Genomic DNA, 14901 nt, shown 5'->3' on the forward strand with positions numbered 1-14901 from the left:
TTCTGTACCTGAGCCCTCTCCAACCAGCACATGTTGGAGTTTCAGCCATTTTACTTCTTTAGCCTTGCAGGGCTGTTTCTGATGGCTGAGGGATATTTTATAACTGGGCACAGACCATATCTCATGTTGGATGTTAGGAAAAATTTCTTCTCAGAAGTGTTGAGGCAGTGGCACAGGCTGGCCAAGGAGGTGTTGGAGTCATCATCTCTGGAGGTGTTTAAGAAATGTGTGGATGAGGCACTGAGTGACATGGTTAGTAGGCACGGTGGGATAGTTTGTGGGCTAGATGATCTTAGTGGTCTTTTTCAGCCTTAATGGTTCCATGATTATATGATTCTGTCAATATCAGCCTGGTAGTTCTTTGCATGTATCTCCTGGAATCCACTGCATTCTTCCATCTATTCTGAGACTCCTTCAGCAGGGCTGCATTCTTTCTGTTTTATCTTACAAGAAATAAGCTTTTATTCAGACCCCTGGCTACAGATGAGTAAATTCCCTTCCTCAACAGAAAAGGCAATATAAGTGGCTCTGTTGGTGTTTAGGCACATTCTGTCAGCTTCCTTGCAAGGAATGCTAACTCACCTCTCTTCTGTTTTTGGCCCTGAATGTCTGTTCCTGACAAGTGTGCTGTGGGAATGGGTGTTAAATGTTACTGTCACTTATAGTACATGAAAGATGATAAATACTGTGGAGACAAGCTGTGAAAAATGAAGACAAGAAGCTGATGTTTGGTGTGAATGAAGAGGGGGAAGGCTGTGAACAGTGAAATCACATGCTTAGAGCAAAAGGCTAGGACAGTTTTCTTCACTGTAACGTTATGAATGGAAATAGGTAGGAACATTATACATAACAAATTTGTAGAAGATGATGTTAGTCAAGAGGGGAGGTGGTGAGAGCCTGGAGGAGTATTTTTGGTTATGAATGAGAATAAAACCCTATGTCTTAAATGTAATGCAAAAAGAGGCAGTCAGAATTTCTCAGAGATTAAGCTAAAGGATATGCTAAGGCTATGGATCTGAGGAGCCAGAGAAGAGGTAGGACAATGGTATTTCCATAGTGACGGAGAAAAGGGAAAAATGTCAGAGAGAAAGATGAAGAGTCCTACTCTGACCATGCCACTTTTAAGCAGATGGCTGAAACATGGAGCAGGTACTTTATTTATTTATTTTGCAGATGAAATTATCTAGAATCTGATTATCTGTATAATTATCTGTAAATGAATTATCTGGAAATGACATGAAAAGAAACAGAAACAAGGCCCAGGTGTAGAAGACTTCTGTAGAAAACCAGAGGGAAGAATGAGGAAAATCCTTTGAAAGATACGCTGAATGTGCAGTTAGAGGGAAGAGGAGAATCCAGATATGGATGAGTCAAACAAAGGCCATGGAGGGCAGTTTTTCAAGAGGAAAAGTCTTACAGGCAGGTTAGGGAGTGTGACAAAGTTCTGGCTTTTGGCAGGAATGGAATATGAGGGACTTTGTTAAAAATGTGGTTTTGTCATTGGAGGATGAGACGAAGAAGTAAAGAAAGACTTGAGACAGAACTCAATCAGAAGAGTTTTTTTTCAGACACGAGAAAGGTTTGGGATGGTTGGTAAAGGGTATAGGGGAGTCAAGAGCAGTTTATTTTTAAAAAGACTTCTTTACATGGTGAGGCAGAGAATCCTGAGGAAAGTGAAAATTGGGAAGAATAAAGAAGGAGCAATAGAGTACTGGGTGGATCAAGAGATAAGTTTAGGAGAAACTAATGATGAAATGCTTATTTACTTAGAATGAGTCTTGCAGATTATGTGCTCTATATGTCCTGCAGAAGGTGAAGAGAAATCTGAGTTGGGAAGGATTTTTGAAAATAAATTTCAATTTTCATTCCAAATAAGCTGGCAAAATTCTGCACAATGAGAGTAGCTGGGTTGGGAAGGGTGAAATGAAAGAGGAAAGGAAAAAGATGATTGAAAAGCTGACTTAAAGATAGCGAAAAGTAGTCAGCTCTGGAGATGTAGAATTCATTTAAAGGTTTAGTTTACTGTTATTATTATTAATGAGGGATGAAGGAGAACTAAAGGAAGAAGAGAGGAGAAGAGAACAAATTGAGGGTGAAGGGAGTTAACCAGACTGAAGAGTGCAGGACTAGTGGAAACAGGAGTTGGGAATGTGCTGTGGATCTGGGGACAGACCTCGCAACAGGAAAGAGGGAAAATAGAAGTGCAAGTAGAAAAAGGCAAGGTCTGGAGAACTCCTGAGCCTGTGGTAACAGAAGGAATAGAAAAGGTTGAGCAGGAGATATGGAAGAGCTAAACTGTGGAACTAGGTAAACTGGGGAGACAGATGATTGATCCTTATTTATCAAGACAGAGAAGAGAATTCCCATATTAGGCCATTGACCAGACAGATGGAAAAACCAAGCTGATAGCAACACAGTACTTGAAGAGTACAGAGTATAGAGAATGGGTAAAGAAAGCCGGAGAGAAAGGAAGAGAGAGCAAGCAGTCTAAATTTGTTAGAAACTGTGAAAATGCTTGCAATTTGTAACACTTTTAATTAGGATAGTTTTTTTTTCATAATGGAGTTGTAACTTCTGATATTTCTGCAGATAATACTGTTGTCTTTATGAGCTCAATCACAATGGCTTACTTTTCAATGTTTAGTGTAATGTTACTCATCAACTTTTCATGTGTCCAGAATTCAATTTGTCCATACTTGATATGCTGAAATGTTTTTCTATGGGCTCCCAATAACATTTCACCAGAATGCTATCTCCTTAGCTCAGCAATTGTGATATACCCATTTCTAGAAGATTATTAAAAATATTGAGCTTAGTGAACAATGTATTGACTTAAATAATCAGTGGCTAAGAAACCCTGAGGGACTTCCTGGATCAGTAAATACTGTGAACTAGTAGGAATATATGTATTGAAAGAAACTCTGAAAAGCATTCTTATGAGTGTCAGAATAATGATGATGGCCAACACTGAAATTAGTCCCTCTCTTATTTTCATTTATATAGCTGCATGTAGAAGATAGAGAAACAAAGATAAATAGGACCACAGACATATATATTTATATACACATATGATCTGAAATACAGCAAATATACCTACCTAGAAGTAGGATCTACAAGATTTCTCAGCAGGTAAGGATTTACTACCACGGTCCTGGAAAACTTCGAAGCACATTCTTATTTTGAATCTTTACTGGTCTTATGATTCAGCTGAGATCAACTAATTATTTGCTAAGCCAGACAGACCATGTGTGACAAGTGCCACTGCCATTTTCCAATTAAGAGCTTTTGTTTCTTTTTTCCATTAAGAGCACAGAACTTCTCTTCCATTGGATTACCTCCATCATCTAATGTGTTCTTGCAATCCAGCCATTTCTTTACAAAATGAGCTTTCAAATATATTAGACGTTTAATTAAAGTGCTTTACTTTGATGTTTACTGCTCTCAATTTCTCATGGGCAATTGCTAACGCCTTTTGAGGGTGTGATGCTTATTTATGGACAGGATGTTTGACACTGCTGTATCACTGCCCTTATTTACCACATAGAAAGACTCGGCCTTACTGTGAGGTGGTCAGAACTGGGAAGCTGTTGAAAATCTTCCATGCTTCTCCAAAGTGCAAAAAAAGTTGATGAACTTGGGCAAAGTTGGGCTCCATTTATGTGAGGAAATTAAATGCTACCAGAGAAGGTCCTTGGGCACAGGTACCTGATTATCTGTACTGTTATTGCTGTGAGGGCCTACGAACAGCACGCTTGTGACCCACAGCAAATAACAGCTTTCAGCCAGCTCCTGGACATGATTCAGGAGCTAGCAGCTCCCAAAGGGCAGTTTAGCCTCTTTTGGAGGCTAGGATTGTTTAACAGCACAGAAAGGGCTACTGTATGCCTGTATGTCTCAGTGCCAGAGTGCAGACCAGGGTAAATTTAATTATCTCATGTGAGGAAGCCTTACCACACTACACATTACATGCGCCAGGAAAATCTAGAAAACGAGTTTGCCAGTGATACAGTGAGCTGAGTCAGTTGGTGATGGAGGAGGGGACAGCTCCCTTCACAAAAGGACCTGTATCAGGGCAGACGTCATTTCTTGAATCTTCCTTTTTATTATGTCCAAACATTTGTTCTAGAGATGAATCATCATCCTTACTGAGCTTTAGACAAGCTATAAACGTCTTCGTTTTACAGCTCCTGCAGTAAGAAAATATTAAGTAAATGGGCTTGTGGGAAAAATATCACAACAGATTAATGCCATTTTTCTGTTTCTTTTGCATGGCTAGCCATCTCTAGAAATTAAGAGAAAAGTAGCATGGGGTCCGTGATTCCCTATGCAATATTTTACATGATTATTAGTTCTTAAGGGCACTTTGATCTTTTGTAAATTATGTTTATAAGTGCTAGAAGTTTTCACTGCTTTTTCTTCTACCTCTAAGGAGTGCTCAAGGGATGGGTGAATTAACCCAAATTTTCTCTAAACTGTTAATGAGGCCTTAAAAAGTTCACCTGAAGTTTAATTTCTCTTCTGTTGGATTAGGTTGGAAGAAAGGAACTTTTATGTGGTCCTCCCTGCTAAGTGCTTTAACATGGCCAATACCTTCACTGTATATTGATGAACAGTTTCGTGGTAAATAAAAGCTCCTCAAACACTGACCTGAAGCAAGGGCTCCATCTGTTTACATATATGAGAAAAATAATTTCTAAAATATGAAGGGGTAGATGTTCTAAAATGAACAATTCAATGTGACTATTATGTGCTATGTATTGTCTACAGCCTGCACAACAGCGTATCTGCACGCTTGCAAGCATACATACAGTTGTCAGGTTTAGGAAAAGAACAGAGCAAAATGAAATTATATTCTGACAAAGATATTTGAAAATGATGTCTTGATTTTGGGAGTGTCCATCTGTGAATTTCGAAGTAAGGGTATTTATTCATGAGAGAGGATCTCAGCATTCAGTGGAGCTCTCAACCATCAGAAATAGCTCAATCTGGACAAAATACTAAAGCTACCAATTCTTTTCAGAACTTCAGCCGCCTTGTAATTTTTCCAGACTATAAAGCCTGTTGGCTTTATACTTTTTTATGCATTGTATCATAAAAGAACTCAGCTGCTACTGCATTGCAACCTGTTTCTGAGGGCTACTAGTGAAAGAATGGGGCTGCAACTGGACTCACCTGGTTTTATACTGGTGCAGCCTGACCAATACCAGTAAGATCAGTGCAACCAGTAGCAGAAATTGAACCTTATTTGCCACTTTGAAGCAGTTATAAACCTTCCTTCCTCCTGGCAGCAAATATTCAAGTCTCTTTTAATAACACTCAGGAAAGCATATCTGAAATTCTTGCCTGCTTAATGTCAAAGCTGCATCTGCTCAGAGAGCTTTATCTATGGAAAAGTGAATAGGGATTCAGATAACCTCTGTGACAGGCCCTTCAACTCTGTGTAGGTTCACAGTGCTAGGAGGCTGGGAAGTTTGGATTAGACTAAATATAAACGTGTTGCTCAGTGCGCTCAGCAATTGATGTGGAGGGGTCAGACTCATGCCAGAATCATGAGTGGAAATCCCTGCTCTGCACAGGCTTTCTGTAGAGGCTGAAATCACTTCCAGCAGGAAGGCTCGCTGGGTGAGGATCTTGGCCCTCCCTTCCCAGTTGTAACACAGAATAATAATACTTAATTACTGAGTGGGAATAGTCCAAAAATGTCTATGTCAGCTTGGGAGCTGTGAATGCTTTGAGCCTCTGAACCAGCAGTGCAAGACTGCAGCAGCACCTACAGTGCGCAGAGATCAGGTTTACTGACATGGCCACTTCTGCTCTAACACACGTCCATTCTGTGAGCTGCTTAGAAGATGTAAAAATGTATTGGTTTCGACATTTGGAGTTTGATGTATATTCGACAAATACTACAGTAATAAGGAAAATTAGCAACTACAGAACTAAGAATTCAAAAGTGAATCAGTGGAGACTCTGTATGAAAGATATGTCTTACCCTTTCCAGAATATAACACAAGGATAAAGGCTGTAAATCAGAAAAGAGTAAAGCATCACTTCTATATTTCTTTAGCCTTATGAAGAACACGGAGGAACAGATAATTTCACTTAAGGACAGATGCTGCTGTTTGGTCAGTGTGGTGCACAGTCCCTTCTGCCTGAGCTGAGGGCCTTCCTTCAGGCTCTCCATCAGGAGATCCTTTCATGCTCAGATGAAACCTCTTCTCACACATGAGGACTCATGTACTTGTGTCTATGAGTCCCACATCCACAGGCCAATAGGAGCCTTAGATTCAGAGGCATCTGGGTGCTTGTAGCTAAGCCCTTTTAAACAGGGATGTTACTCAGAGCAGGATTCTCCAAAGAAGGCAAGGATATGAAATGTGCATTGGTATACCGTAGAACTATGAGTCTGGGTGTCTCTCCTAAAACTGTTTCTTGAAATCTAACATGTCTCATTGTATCTGCATATTTCCAACAAATTTCTGCTAAGTCCTCCATCATTACAGCCTACTTTTGGGAGTATTTTTCTGCATTAAATAGATTTCATTTGATTAAAATCAGTATTTAAAAGTATACAAGAATTTCACTGCTGCTGTTTAAAATATCTGGGGAAAGTTTTTTTTGCATGGTGTTGGTTAAAAAATGGCTTAACTAGGAAGCATAATAGTCTTTTAAAATTATTTTTTAATTTGCAAACTAGGGAGAAGCCAAACAAACATCTCAAGATATTCATAATGGAAAGTGACAAGGGGAACAATTTGTTCATAAATGAAAAGTAAGTCAGACTTCATATATCTTTCCAAAGAAAAACAAAATCACTTTCCTTGACATTAGCTTTAGCAGTGCAAGTGCTGAGGAATAAGAAATGGCCCTTTCCTTTCCTAGATCTCTGAGAAGTATACAAGATATTTTTTTCCTCTAGTTTTTATCCAGGGGATTACATTAGCTAGTTCATGTCTTAGGGAAGGCTGGAATTCAAAGCTTGACCTGGATGTATCTGAGTTTTGACAAGAGTGAACACTTTACGTGAACATTCCTGAGTAGTTTGTCAGGCTGTTCATTCCTTGCTGTTCATGCTGCAATGAAAGAAAATAGCTCTGCTCTGTAGTAGCAGGAATTAGACAGTAGCCTTCAAGACTGGGGCTTTCTGCATATCCATAAAATGCAACATGGCTGTTTAGGTGCATATGTACATGGAGCCTGAAAATGCCTGAGAACATGGCCAGCAATGTGGGATCCAGCTTGGCCATCTGCTTCTCTCCCACCAGCTCCAGCCCCAAGGGAGGGCTGCAGAGATAGAATGTGGGTGTGCGGAAGAGATGGATTGGAGAGCAGATGGAGATGCACCCATCTGAGTCTGCCTTGTTTGAGAGAAAGGAACATGGGTTAGTGGGTTAGTTATAATCTCAGTGGTCTTTTCCAACCTTAATTATTCTATGGTTCTATAACTCTATGGAAGGAAGCACAGTCACAGAGACCTTGGGACATCCCTGACAACTCCTAATTATCCCTTGTTGTCCTTCTGGCAAGCAATTGGCATGTTTCAGATTTCCTTTGTCTTTGCAGCTGATTTAATCACAGCAACTCCTAAACCTGCTGTTTGGCTACAGCCTTTGAGGTGAATCTGGGAACACAAAAATCACTGCAAGACAAAACAAATCTCATTTTGTGCCTTGGGAAGCAAAACTGGCAGAGCTGCTAGTCACTGAGTTATTATGGCCTCTGTTATGAACTGGGAGCATAGAAAGGGCAGCTGGAGTATGGGAGGGGAAACATTGCCAACTGCCTCCTGTGGCTGCTGTGGGAGGCAGGCAAATGCTGAAATGAACAACTGCAAAAAGGATGGAGAAGATGAGAAAGTGGCAAAATTCTGAATAGTAAACAGCGTGTAAGGAGAAGCACTACATTCATCTACAGACTGTCTGAAGGACAGGACCACAGAGATGATGGCTGGAACATCTCCTGTATGAGGAAGTCCGAGAGGGGATCTTATCAATGCTTATCTAATGAGTGGGAGTCAAGTAGATGGGCCAGGCTCTTTTCAGCAGTAGCCAGTGACAGGAAAAGGGACAATGGGCACAAACTGGAACACAGGAAGTTTCATATAAAATTCTTTACTTTGATGGAGACATGGAATAGGCTGCCTGGAGATGTTGTGGAGTCTTCTCTCTGCAGCTATTTCAAACCCCACCTGGATGCTTTCCTGTGCAAGCTACTGTGGGGAGCCTTCTTTAACAGGTAGCTGGACAGGATGATCTCCAGAGGTCCTTTTCAACCCCTAGGATTCTGCGATTCTATGATGATCTGGCTAACACAAACCGTGAGATGCTAAGCCTTACCTTTAAGTTATTATCTATATATTGTAATCAAAATAATATATAAGCAATATTATTATAAGATAAATATTTAAGTTCAGGAAAAAAAAACAAAAAACTATGAACAGACCCACAGCCCATGCAACAAGTTCCTTCTGTTAGGAGTTGAACTCAGTGATCCTTATTGAATTCAGTATATTCTGTAATTCTATAATTCCCTGATTAGTGGAATTTTACCTGAGCTGAGATGCTCTCATCTAAGATAAACGTCCAGTGCTAGGAAAAAGATCAAGTGCTGAAGCTCTGCAGGTTCAGAAGTAGAAATGTTGAGTGCTCAGTTCCACTCTTCTTACATTTTTTCCCTGTCTTCCTCCCTCGAGTTGTTCTTGGTATAAAGCAAGACAGTGGCCAATCTTTTTTCAGTTGATTATTGGGTGATATGGACCCTACAGATAGAAGAGCTATCACAAGGTTTAACCTATTTGCCCACTGCAGGTATTTTTTTTTCAGTTGCTGCCAGTGAATTTCAATGAACATTACTTATTTCTCATGACAGAAATGATTTATTGCTCAGTTATTCTTATGCAAATTCAAAGATATGAGAGATAGATTACTACTCAGGGACAACCTGATCTCTTCATGCAGGAGACTGTTTTGCTTCATACAAAAAGATCTGAGGAGGGAAGAAACTGTCTGCTGGCCTCATTTGTGATAAAAGGGTGGTGTATGCCTCCTCGTTAAGTCTAGCATGGCACTCTTACTCAGAGACTTGGGCTGCCAGAACTTTGGCTAAAATAAGTCAGGGAGCAATGATTTAGCATGTCGGAAGACTTTGCCCTTGCTTACAAAGTGCTCGGGAGAAGAGGGTTCATTTTTGGCAGAGCCCTGTTCTCTGGTTCAAATGTGCAGGCACAAAAAAAGCATGGGAGAACTTTCAAGTTTTAAAACTCACTCCATATTATTAGTGAAACTGCAAAAAATGTAAACACAGACTGATTTAAGTCTGTCTTGATAGCTCCTTTCTGCCCATTGCACAAAACAACTCTCATGTTGCATAACCTGTCTGCAGCAAAGATTAGGGCAGCTGTAATGGCTGATATCCTTCATCATTTCCAGTCAGGAGATGAGCTTTAAGATGAATCAAAGCACTCAGCAAAGAACAAGTAGCACCTTTGCTGCTTTCCCAACTGGGCTGAAGTGTTATGTGGTCTGCTAGCAAGAAGTTTATTCCTGCAGCCTAAGGAGAAAAAATTGTCCTGGCAAAGCATAATACTCGTAAAGCAGGACTTTATTTCTCACAATCTGAGGACACATATGAATCAGATGGATCAAACCTTCCTCATAGCTAAAAGATGAAATTGTTGCCTTACATTAGATGCACAGTTGCTTTTAATGTTTCTTTTTACTGACTGTTGTTCATTCAGCAAGTAAGAGTAGAAGAGCCTGAGATTACATGACCCTAAATTTGCACAGGGGAGGCAGAAATTGGTTTGGAGAGAGCAGGCAGAATCTCTGCACGTGAAACTCATGCAAACATCTTCAAGGATGATGCTGCTACCTGGAGGTTTTGTCCTGCTCTTGCCATGTGGGACAAAAGACTATCAATGTTATGACAAGGCTCGATTCTGATGTTTAAAGAGCCACAAAGTAACACGATGGTGAAATTATTCTACATATTTGGGGCAGCAGGATGGCTGCCTTATCATGCCTCCAATGGAAGAGAGCAAAAGCATTAGAAAGTTGAAATGTACAGAGTATAGTTTGCAAACTGTGCACATATCAAAAGGCACAATGACATCTAAATAAGGAGAAAAAAGAATAGTACATAACCTCATTTTAAGAGCTACAGTATGTGTAAATTTGGCTCAACTTGAACAATGACATTTTTTTTTAATTGACTAGGAACAACCCTTATTCACTTTTTGGAAAAGGAAGCAGGTAAAAGTACCTTTCTAAACTAGTAGTTGTTCAAATATAAATTTCCTGTTTATTGAGATTTCAGCTATACCAAAGTAAAGGTCTCAGAGAGGCTGAGCAAGTCAATCATTATATACCTTGTTAGTATGACAGCCCCCTATGTATTGTTTGACTGGAAATAAAACACAAATACCCCAAATCCCTGCTGTTTCTGCTTCATGGTGCATAAATTTACTGCATGTCACGCCACTTAGAGCTTTGATAGCAGACTACTAACTGGCAGAGCAAAATACACAATCAAACCTTCATTTTCATAGATGAAATAAAAATACACATAGGAAATACAGAAGTGTTTTCATTAGTGATATTTCAAGGGCCAATCACTCAAGTTGGAGACTTTTGCAAGTCATGCTCAACATTTGATTACGTATGCAAATGAGTGGATTTTCCAAGTATATGTTATTTTCTACTCTAATTTTAATGATATCCAAGATAATTTTTGTAATAATAAACCCAGCCCAAATTATTCTTGGAGGCATTATGTCCTGTACCTTGTTGGACTGAGAAGGGTGGAGATTTTGGCCTCTGCCAGCACTGTTACCAGCTGCTGGTGTGCTCCATAGGCTTCCCTTCACAGAAGCAACATTGGATACATACTTAGGTATATTTAGACACCAAAATATGTGGCCTCCTATCTCAGCAGCAGACTCAGAATAGATGCTAAAATGAAGTTTAAGTGAGCTGCTTTCTTCAAGCCCTGTGTTTTCCTTTGCCTACCTATTTGCACTGAGGAAACACTGAGAAATCATTGGCAATTTTTTGGGGAGCATTGAACAGTACAAAAAGGAAAAGAAGGATCTTAACTAAACCTCCTGCTTGAAACTGGCATGTACACCGTGTTAGGCCAGCTGGCAGTTTCGGTAAAAAGAGTAAACAAAGAAGTATCCTAAAGATAACAGTTTCCTATTCCTCACATTCATCACTTCTGGAAATAAGAAACAAAACTGATGACTTTCAGAATTAGATTTCGCAGTTAGATTTTAAGGAAAAGAGAAAACCAGTACTAAGTAGAAAAAATTGGCTAGTATTTTTTGGGTTAAGCTGGATTTTGTCAATGTTATCACTCTCGTTTCCACTGCTACTTACTTTCCTTCTGAAAATTCAGACATCTGTTTGCTTTGTTTCACTGAGCCCAGGAGGTTCCATGATTGAAATCATATCTGGCTTATGAAAGCTGGTCCCCAAAGGGGCTTTCCTGCAACACAGACCAAAACAAAGGAAGAAGAAATAACTAAAGCAAAGAGATGGTGTGTAGGATCCAGTCTGCTGAACCTGAGCACTGAGCTGGTGCTGAAATGCTGTGTGCACTCTAGGCAGTTCTAGAGCACTTGCAAAGTTTCCTGTCTTATCTGTGGCAAGAATTCATGTGAAGGTTTCCAACGGGAGCTCCTGTCTCTGCACAAGAGATCATCTACATCAGTAGATGCTGTTTGCCCTTCACAAACTTCTCTCTCATTACAAGAAAATCACCTCTATGAAAAAAATGTATAAAAGCAAGTGGGGTGAGAATAAACGAGGAGCCGTATGAGTGTTCATCAATTGTACTAAATGATGGGTGACCTGTTGTTGCTCTTTCAGCTCTAGCTCCCAGGAATTTACAGGAAGGACTTTCCCTGTTGTCAGCAGCTCTGAGGCTGGGCTATCTGTGCTTGTGATGGAGCTTTCCCTTCTAACAGTACCTCCATACCTCCAGCATCTCCCTTCTCCAGGCTAAATGAGCTCAGGCTTTCTCAAAAGTCAAATTCTTAGAAACAGTCACATTGTAACTAAGCAGTCAAATGAAAAAGAACATCTTCAATTTCTTTCAAAGCGTTCGAATGAATTTACTTTACTTTAATCAACCTTAATTACATCTGTGGCTCTTTTTTTTTTTTTTTACCAACCGTCAGAATGTAAAATAAGCAAATGGATATGGTAAGTTCCAAATGACATAGAATTGTTGAATCTAAGCCTTTCCTGGGAACTTGCTGCTTTGTCTTACTTCTTATATAGATAAGTGAGCCTCAGATATGAACTCACAAAAAATTTAGATCAATAATATGCAACTCCATGTCTGCTACATCTCAGGAGGGTGGCATAATCATCCATCTCAAGAAAGCGAACAGCAGATGGTACACTGCAGATTTGTATGTTTGCACCACTTATTAGTTTATAGAATTAAGAAAGAAGATTTGAAACATTTTGAAAAATATTTTCTCTAGATGTGATAATAAAGTGGTTCTTGTTGCATCTTCTGTTACACATAGACCTCTCTTCAAAGAATTGTGCTGCAAAAGTTATTTTCTGAGATAGAATCATAGAATCACTGAATCATTAAGGTTGCAAAAGACCACTAAGATCATTTAGTCCAACAACCCACTTAACCTAAATTTCCCTTGGTATAAGTTGAGGCCTTTCCCTCTTGTCCTATCTCTAGTTACTTGAGAGAGGAGATTGATGCTATAACCTCCTTTCAGGTCATTGTAAAGAGTGATAAGTTCTCCCCTGAACCTCCTCTTCTCCAGACTGAACAATCCCAGTTCCTTCAGCCTCTCCCCATAAGACTTGTGCTCCAGACCCTTCACAGCTTCATGGACCTTCTCTGGACATGCTCCAGGGCCTCAGAGCATTGTTCTCGTAGTGAGAGGCACAAAACTGAACACAGTACTCGAGATGTGGCCTCAACAGCAACAAATACAGGGGGATGATCACCTCCCTAGTCCTGCTGGCAACACTATTTCTGATACAAGACAGGATGCCATTGGCCTTCTTGGCCAACTGAGCACACTGCTGGCTCACAATCAGTCCAGTATCGACCAGCTTCTCCAGGTCCATTTCTTTCATGCAGTCTTCCAGCTACACTGCCCTGGTCCTGTAGATTTTGGTTTTCAGTATTAGATAGCAATGACTCTTCATTCATATGTAGAGATCTAATTCTCCCTGTCATGATTAATTCTGTCTGCATGTAGTATTAGTGCTTGCTATGAAATGGAGAAAGAATTGCAAAATTATAAATTAATACTATATGTACTTAATCACTTAGTAACAGAAGATATGCAAAAGATCTTCCAGTAAAATATTTGACAGTGCTGTTTGCTATCTACTTTGCAGAAAGAGTCAGATCATAAGAGCTACTTTAGGAACACTGGTGTTGCTGACAGAAGGTCCCAAAAGAGGGAGTTTGAGTTTCCAGCTATTTGTTCTTGCCTCTATTTTTTTTTTTCTGTGCACATTTTTTTTTTCCCATTTGAAAGCAAAAGAAAAGGATAACAAAATGTTTGTCTTTTTGACTACACTGATGCATTTGACTCCATTTTACTTAAGAAGATGTATTATAATTTCATTTACTATGTATGTATGTATTCTTAAATAGAAAAAAAGGGGATCTATGATAAATATCAGATTGGAAGCTCTGGGAACTGAAGACTTGTACTCATTCAGTCAAGTAAACATGAGTTATTACTGTGTGGTTCTCCCTCCCTCTACCCAATTAAGGTGTTCCACATCTTTATTTGAGAAATCCATACAGGCTCGGATTTGTGCTAGGTTGGTGCAGCCCAAAATGGCCACCAGTGTTTTGTAGATGAGGAGATGTGGAAATCTGTCCGGGAGGAAATAATCTGAGGCAATTTGGCTAGGAAGAACTTGGATTCAGTGCTACTGCATACCCTGAGCTTCTCAGGACATGCAGGGGCTTATATTTCAATAGAGATCCAAAGCTACCCACAATGAATACTTTCAAAATCCTCCTCCCTTACACCTCACCAGGACATGCCACATGAAGGTGCTTAGCTTCACTTATGCAGGAATGTTAAAAACTTAAACATTGCAAATTAGGATGTCTGATTTCAATTCAACATACATATTTTTCAAGATTATCAGTCCTCTAGAGCTTAATCTTGAGCAAACCTATTGACTTCAATAAAGCAGCACTGACCAGAATAGAATCTGACATTAGTATTTTTGATTTTCTAAGATTTTCCTTAAAGAGAAAAAAAAAAACGACAAATTTGAAACCCTGAAGCACTCCTATCTTATTTTAGTTGCTATAAATAAGAAATTATATTCTAAACTTAGTTTCAGTTGGTTAAGTAATGGCAGGGAACTATCAACACTTCTGTTCTCAAAGTAACCAGTGATAATTTACAGCTACAGTGAACAATCAATATTCAGGATGTGACTTCATTTTGCGTAAATTGAAATCTTTGACTTGCTAAGGACTGATAACTTGATCTGAAATAGACTAGAAGGGGTAGTCCAAATTTGTTACTTAAAAGCTGTAAATATAGGGTTAAGTTAGTTCACGTGGACAGACCACTCTTTTCTAACACATTTATAAATGACCTGTCTGAACAACTTACGTGCCATTTGTAGCACACAGTTCATACATATAGCATACAATCACCCATGATTAACAGTGTTACAGGCATCTTGCATCTCACAAACACCAGGTGTTAGGAGTCCTCACAAACTGGATTTCTTCTCTTAAAAGTTTCCACTGTCAGACACTTATGACTTCGCCCATTTTCAGCTGGTATTTTGTCAGCTGGATATCTATTTCGGGATGAACGTTTAAAGAAAATGCCACATAATATTGGATTTGAAAATGTAAGTTGTTTCCACTCATTAGAAAAGC

At 39.5% G+C, this 14901-nt stretch overlaps 1 long non-coding RNA gene across 2 annotated transcripts in view; it reads left to right on the forward strand.

Annotated features, from left to right (window-relative positions):
- The first annotated feature begins 974 nt into the window (after positions 1 to 974).
- LOC125691155 (uncharacterized) overlaps positions 975 to 14901 on the forward strand; it is an 81852-nt gene continuing 67925 nt past the window's right edge. Inside the window, exon 1 of one of the 2 annotated variants that reach the window (XR_007375937.1) lies at positions 975 to 1149. This is a non-coding gene — a long non-coding RNA (uncharacterized LOC125691155). Of the gene's footprint in view, positions 1150 to 6694; positions 6770 to 14901 lie in introns of those variants that run through there. The other variant, XR_007375938.1, reaches the window with a different exon arrangement.

This window comes from Lagopus muta, chromosome 3 (genome assembly GCF_023343835.1).
Source record: "Lagopus muta isolate bLagMut1 chromosome 3, bLagMut1 primary, whole genome shotgun sequence".
NCBI classification, from domain to species: Eukaryota; Metazoa; Chordata; class Aves; order Galliformes; family Phasianidae; genus Lagopus; species Lagopus muta.